This window comes from Ochotona princeps, unplaced genomic scaffold, assembly GCF_030435755.1.
Source record: "Ochotona princeps isolate mOchPri1 unplaced genomic scaffold, mOchPri1.hap1 HAP1_SCAFFOLD_464, whole genome shotgun sequence".
Taxonomy (NCBI): Eukaryota; Metazoa; Chordata; class Mammalia; order Lagomorpha; family Ochotonidae; genus Ochotona; species Ochotona princeps.
Window position 1 is genome coordinate 42,501 of NW_026697632.1, and position 6,148 is coordinate 48,648.

A 6,148-nucleotide genomic window follows, 5' to 3' on the forward strand; every position below is an offset into this window, starting at 1 on the left:
ACACCTCGGGCCAACGAAAGCCGGGTCCCTCCCGGAAAACAGACACGGGATGCCACCGCCCACACCCGGGCGGTCCCGTGACACGCCTGGGACACCGGAGCCCGCCTCCAGCGACCCCCACGCGTTCCCCGACGCGCGCCTGAGGCCCCCCCACCGGGGCCCCCAACGCGACACCGCCAACGCCCACACGCCGGGCGCCTACCTGCTGCCGGATCCCGGCCTCCATCCACCAACATCCGGGCCCCGGTCCCGAGGGCCGCAACCCCGCAGGAACGCTCCCAAGGCCGACGCGGCCGAGGGGAGACCCAACAGGCCCAAACCCGTGGCCCCACCGCACCACCCTCGCCGGTGGTGACCGGCCAGCGGGCCAACGGCAAGCCCAGGGCGGGAAGCGAGCAGAGCCACCCCACACCAGGGCCACAGGGGCAGCACGGGACAAAGCCACACACAACCCCAGGGCCCCAGGTGGCAAGCGGAAGGCCACACACCGGAGGCGACACACGCACACCGAGTGCATGCGAGCGACCACAGGAGCCCCTCCATCAGGCCCACAGTAGGCACCGGGACACACCCGGCCCGGCCCAGCGGGACCCTCCCCCGACCCAGAGGGGGGAGGCACGGGCCACGGCGAGGTAGAGGTGCGAGAGGCAGCGTCCGGCCCCCAGCGGAAGGGGGCCGGAAGAGCCCACGCGTAACCCCCACACACTCCCCGAGGGGAGGGCGGAGGGAACGAGCGACCATCGCCACCTAACGCACAACGAACCCGAGCCATCCGCGTCGTCAGCAGCGTGGCTACCGACACACACCAGGAGGGAAGGAACGGCGACAAGCGGGGGATACGGCACCCCATCACGTAAGGCACGTCCCTGTCGGATCGCTAGAGAAGACTTTTCTCACCGAAGGCGGGCCGCACCCCACCAACCCCGAGCGCACTTCTCACCAGGCCGAGAGGGCCCTTCGAGGGAGCAACACCCAACCCGCGGGGCGAGCCCAAAGCCGGGCGGAGGGGTCTGCGGTAGAGGAAAGGAAGCCACCTGCCCCCACAGACGCGCAGGGGACACCAGCGGCCAAGCAAGGCCACAGGCGGCAGCAGCAGCAGCGGCAGCGGGCCTGCACTGCACCCACGCTACCTCTTCCTTACCGCCTCGACCCCCCAGGGACTCCCACGCACCAAGCAGCACACACCAGCGAGGCTGCGACGGCACACCCGGGAGAGAGCACACCGGGGCAGTGAAGGAGCGACGGCACCACTCGGTTCCAGGCGCCTGAGAGGCAAACGACCTGGACCGCTCCAGGAGCACCGCAGAGAGCTGAGCAGGGTCAGACTCTGCCAGACAAGCCCCGCACCACCACCGCGGGACGGGGCCCGCCCACACACCATGACACACCGACACGGCAGAGGGCGAAGGGTGTCCGCCACGTCCGAGGACCCCCGCCTGGACCCCCAACGCCAGCACCTTCAGGCGGCACAAGGCAGAGGGAGCGGAGATCGAGCCGGATTCCGCACCCCTGGCCTCTCCCACCACACCAAGGCAGGGGAAAGAGGAACCAGGAGCCCGCAAGACAGAACAAGCAGCTCGGCAGCATTCGCCATGAATGGCCGTCCCTCGTCTGTAAGCGGCTTAGGCCCGGCCCAGGAGAGCGCCACATCACCACATCGATCAAGTCTCGGTCTAGGATTATGACATCACACGAGGCACAGGGGGTCACGCCCAGCGAGGACAGCTGCCAGGGGGGTCCGTCGACAGCCTCGCCAGCCCCTTGCCTCTTCAGCAGCGGTGGCCAACCCCAGCGGAGGAACGCCTGACACGCACACGCGGCATAAAGCCAACGACCACTGAGACTCAGTCCTGAGGGGGTTCTGTCAGCCACCACTACACGCAGCGGGCCACCTGCGGCAGAAGACGGACACGGGTATAGGACCCAGCGCCCAGCCTTACCTCTGCCGCTCTCGGGGCAAATTCTAAGCCGGAGATGGTGGCACCGTCGCAGGGCTAAACCAGGATCGCAGACCAAGCTCCCGCACGAACCCAGGCAGGGAGCTCGGCGCCGGATGGGCAGGGGGAACGCAGTCCAGCGCCAGGCCGCCGGCAGCCCATCGCGCTCCCCCCTACCGCCCCAGACGCGAACCCAGGGGCCCAGCTCTTCCGGTGACAGTCACCAGGAGACAGCGTGTCAGCACCTACCTGCAGATCCAAAATGACAACTGCAGGTGTAGAAATGCCCTTCCAGGGGACAACAGGGACAACCTATGGGACACAGCCGCCCCTCAGATGGGGGCCCGGGTCACAAGTCCCCAAAAACACAGCCATCGCCCACAGGGCATGCTCCTGTGGCCACCTGGTCGACCCCAGGAGTTAGAGAAAAGCAAACAACTCTACAGCCCCACCAACGGCCGCGGCCGGGTCCCCTAGAGGGCGGGTGACAAGTGTCGGGCCGGTGGCCGTGGCCTCAAGCCCCGCCGACGGCCCCGACCAGGTCCCCCTAGGGTGCGGGTGACAAGTGTCGGGCCGGCGGCCCAGGGCCTCAGCCCCGCCAACGGCCCCGGCCGGGTCCCCTAGTGCAGGCGACAAGTGTCGGGCCGGTGGCCGTGGCCTCAAGCCCCGCCAACGGCCCCGACCAGGTCCCCTAGGGTGCGGGTGACAAGTGTTGGGCCGGCGGCCGTGGCCTCAAGCCCCGCCAACGGCCCCGGCCGGGTCCCCTAGTGCAGGCGACAAGTGTCTGGGCCGGTGGCCGTGGCCTCGCAGCCCCGCCAACGGCCCCAACCGGGTCCCCTTGTGCAGGCGACAAGCGTCTGGGCCGGCGGCCGTGGCCTCAAGCCCCACCAACGGTCCCGACCGGGTCCCCTAGTGCAGGCGACAAGTGTCGGGCCGGTGGCCGTGGCCTCGCAGCCCCGCCGACGGCCCCGATCGAGTCCCCTAGTGCACGGTGGCAGTGATAAAGGGTGTGCTGGTCGACCCCATGCACTCTAGCGGTACTCCAGCCCGGTTACAATCGGGAGCGAGCAGACACCTACCCACCCCCGCAGCTGCCTGCCTGCTCACTTGCAAGCCTCCAGGCTCAATATCCGAACAGCACACGAGCCACCAAGGTCCCAGCAGGGCTGGGACTCTCCCGCCTGCAGCTTGGGGACTTTGTCACATCCTGTCCCGGGCTCTCCACCCACTTGCTCGCCCTTGCCGGCTCCAGAATGCTCTACAGCTACAGCACGGCTGCCACCAGGTGGAGTCAGACAGCCAGCAGCAAGGGATGCACGCAGCCAGGCAGGGAAATGTGTGTCACTGCCGCCCTCCCTCCCTCCCCTCGCAGGGGGTGCTGGCTGGTCCCGGCCGCCAGGTCGGTTGCTTTGCCTTGCCTCTCATTTAGAACCAAACTGTGTCGTGACCGTCACTGGTGAAATGTTAACATTCGGTGTTGATGCATGGAACACCAGGTCGCGTGGCTTGGGGAGAATCGAGTTGTAGTAGTGAGTGACCACGCATCTACTGTGACAGGATACATCTGACCTATCAGTACAGTCTTGGGGGAAGGGTGGATAGACTTGGTCACACACAGGTAAAGGAAAACGGCAGACAGAAAATAAAATGAAAACACCGACATTGAGAGAGAAAAGGGAGAGAGAAACGGGGGGGGGGGGGAGAGAGAGAATGAGAACTGAAAGGAAGGCAAAACTAAGAAAGAAAGAAAAAAAAAAAACAGGAAGACCAAAAACTAGGAAAGGAGAAAGACAACATAAAGGGAAGCAATGGACACAGTAGAACAAAATTTTTTTGGGGAAAAAAAAAAAAAACAGACACACACGAGTAAAACAGATGAGGCAAGATAAGAAATCCAGCATGAGGACGCGAGAGAAAAACATATATAGATTGAAAGAGAAGAGAGAAACAAGTTAAGAAGGACCAAGGAAGCCAAAGGTAAAGGAAGAAGGCAGACAGAAAATAAAATGAAAACACCGACATTGAGAGAGAGAAAAGGGAGAGAGAAACGGGGGGGGGGGCTGGGGGGAGGAGAGAATGAGAACTGAAAGGAAGGCAAAGGTAAGAATACAAAAAAAAAAAAAGAAGAAGAAGAAGAAGAAAGACAAAAACTAAGAAAAGAGAAAGACAACATAAAGGGAAGCAATGGAAACATTAGGGGAGAACACACACACACACACACGCAGGTACAACGGCCAGACACACACCGATGAGGGAAGAAAATAAATCCAGAATGAGGACGCGAGAGAAAGGCCTATAAAGATTGAACGAGAAAAAACAACTCAAGAACAACCTAGGGGAAGGCAGAGAATGTAAGGATGAAGACTGTCAAATAAAGGTGGGAGTCACAAGTGAAATTCTAGGAGATGTAGGGGAGTGGTAGAAGGAGAGGAGACAGTGAAAAGGAGAAAGCGAAAGAAAGAAAGAGAGGAAAGCGGGAATCGGCGAGCAAAACAGAGAGAGAGAGAGAGAGAGAGAGAGAGAGAGAGAGAGAAACAGAGCCTAAAAGGAATGGAGAGATCCAAGAAGAAAGAACTAAGGCAACATCCCTGGGAAGGTAACAGATCCCCCCGCCTGGACGTGGCAGGAGCACCTAGAGAGGCGCGCACAGTGCAGTCCCGGCCCGGCGGAAGGACGGTTTCTGCCGCCGCGGCCCCCTCCCCCCACCGCCGGCACCGCCGCCACTGCTCAGCCAGCAAGCCAGAAGCCCGACTGTGCTTACTGCGCCTGCGCCAAACCGACTCCCTCCCTCCCTCCCTCCCTCCTCCTTCCTCGACCCCCCCCAAACTCCACGCCGACCACCACCCCGAGGCCTCGCGAGACGCGAGACTTGTTCAGACGCGGGCGCCATCTTGAAGCCATTATTGCTTGTGATTAATGGCATACAGCCACACCCTCACTCCTTTTTCAAGCCACTCCCTGGGAACCTGATGTAAGGGCCAGCAGTGACTAGCACAGCGTTGTTGAGACATTCCGCCTGAGCCCTCCCTGAAGCCAAACTGTAAGGTCCATACATGGGCTGATGTTTCATGACTTGAATTAATTACAGTTTAGCTGATGAGAATCCATTTCTAAATAAAATTTTCACTTGAGAGGCCAGCGCAGAGTGCAGGAGGATTAACCTCCCCATAAAGCCCTTACATGTATGGCAGTGCTCCTCCTAGTGTCAGACGCTGGCCACAGCAGAGCAGTGCAGCATGGTCCCTGAGTTAACAGGTAACACACAGGAGCTGGCACTAATTAGGAGGCCAAGGTTGAAGACATAGTTGCGGATGCAAATTCTGCTCTCTTGCTTCTTTTAATATTTGTGAGAACAAAGGGCAAGCAGAGCAGTGAGAAGTGCAGGAAGCTGATTGATCTTCTCTACTTTTCCCACACAGAATCAACGTGCTAGCATTTCAATGTGAATTAGGCCTTGCCTACCTACCATGATGACAGCAAGCTAAGCTGAAACCCCAGGGACGCTCAGGCCTGAGAAATGAGGCCTCTGAGAGTGGGCAATGAGGTCATGTCTTCTGGCTGATAATCTGGGCGAGCGCGATCACCCCAGACATGTTTAGAGTTCATTAAGGAGTCCGAGCTTGGTGATAATAGGGCACTTCTTAAAAAGCAAATCAGAAATCCATGTGACAATGCAGTCAATCGTAATTCAAGCAAACATAATCTCCAAAGCAACAAATGTTCATTACCCTTTAGTCCATCCAATAAGCTTCAGACCTATGTCACAGCTTCCCCAACAATATAGGCTATTCGAACAGACATGCAACAAATAACCTGTGCACACTTACAAGGCTGCGAAGATTCACCTTTCCCTGGCTTCTCTGCCACATTCCATAACCGATAGGCCTCACCTCTGCTGGAACTTCTGATAGTACACAAACCACAAACAGCATTACTATACCCGTAGTCTCATTTAAACAGCACTCAGGGACCATGTGCAGGGGATTACCTGTGCTGGGTCAGCCATGAGTCAAGGTAGCAGAGTAACTGCAGGACCTGAGCAGAAAGCGCAAGCTCTGCCTCACAGGTAGTTTAAAGGGCTTGGGAGGGGAGTGGTTACAAAACAATGCAATACCCTCCCCTCTCAGTTGATAGGTGAGGCACAGGCAGAAGCAAATACATAGGCGGTGCAGGGGAGTGGCTGAGGATGAAATTAACATTCCATTGGTGTT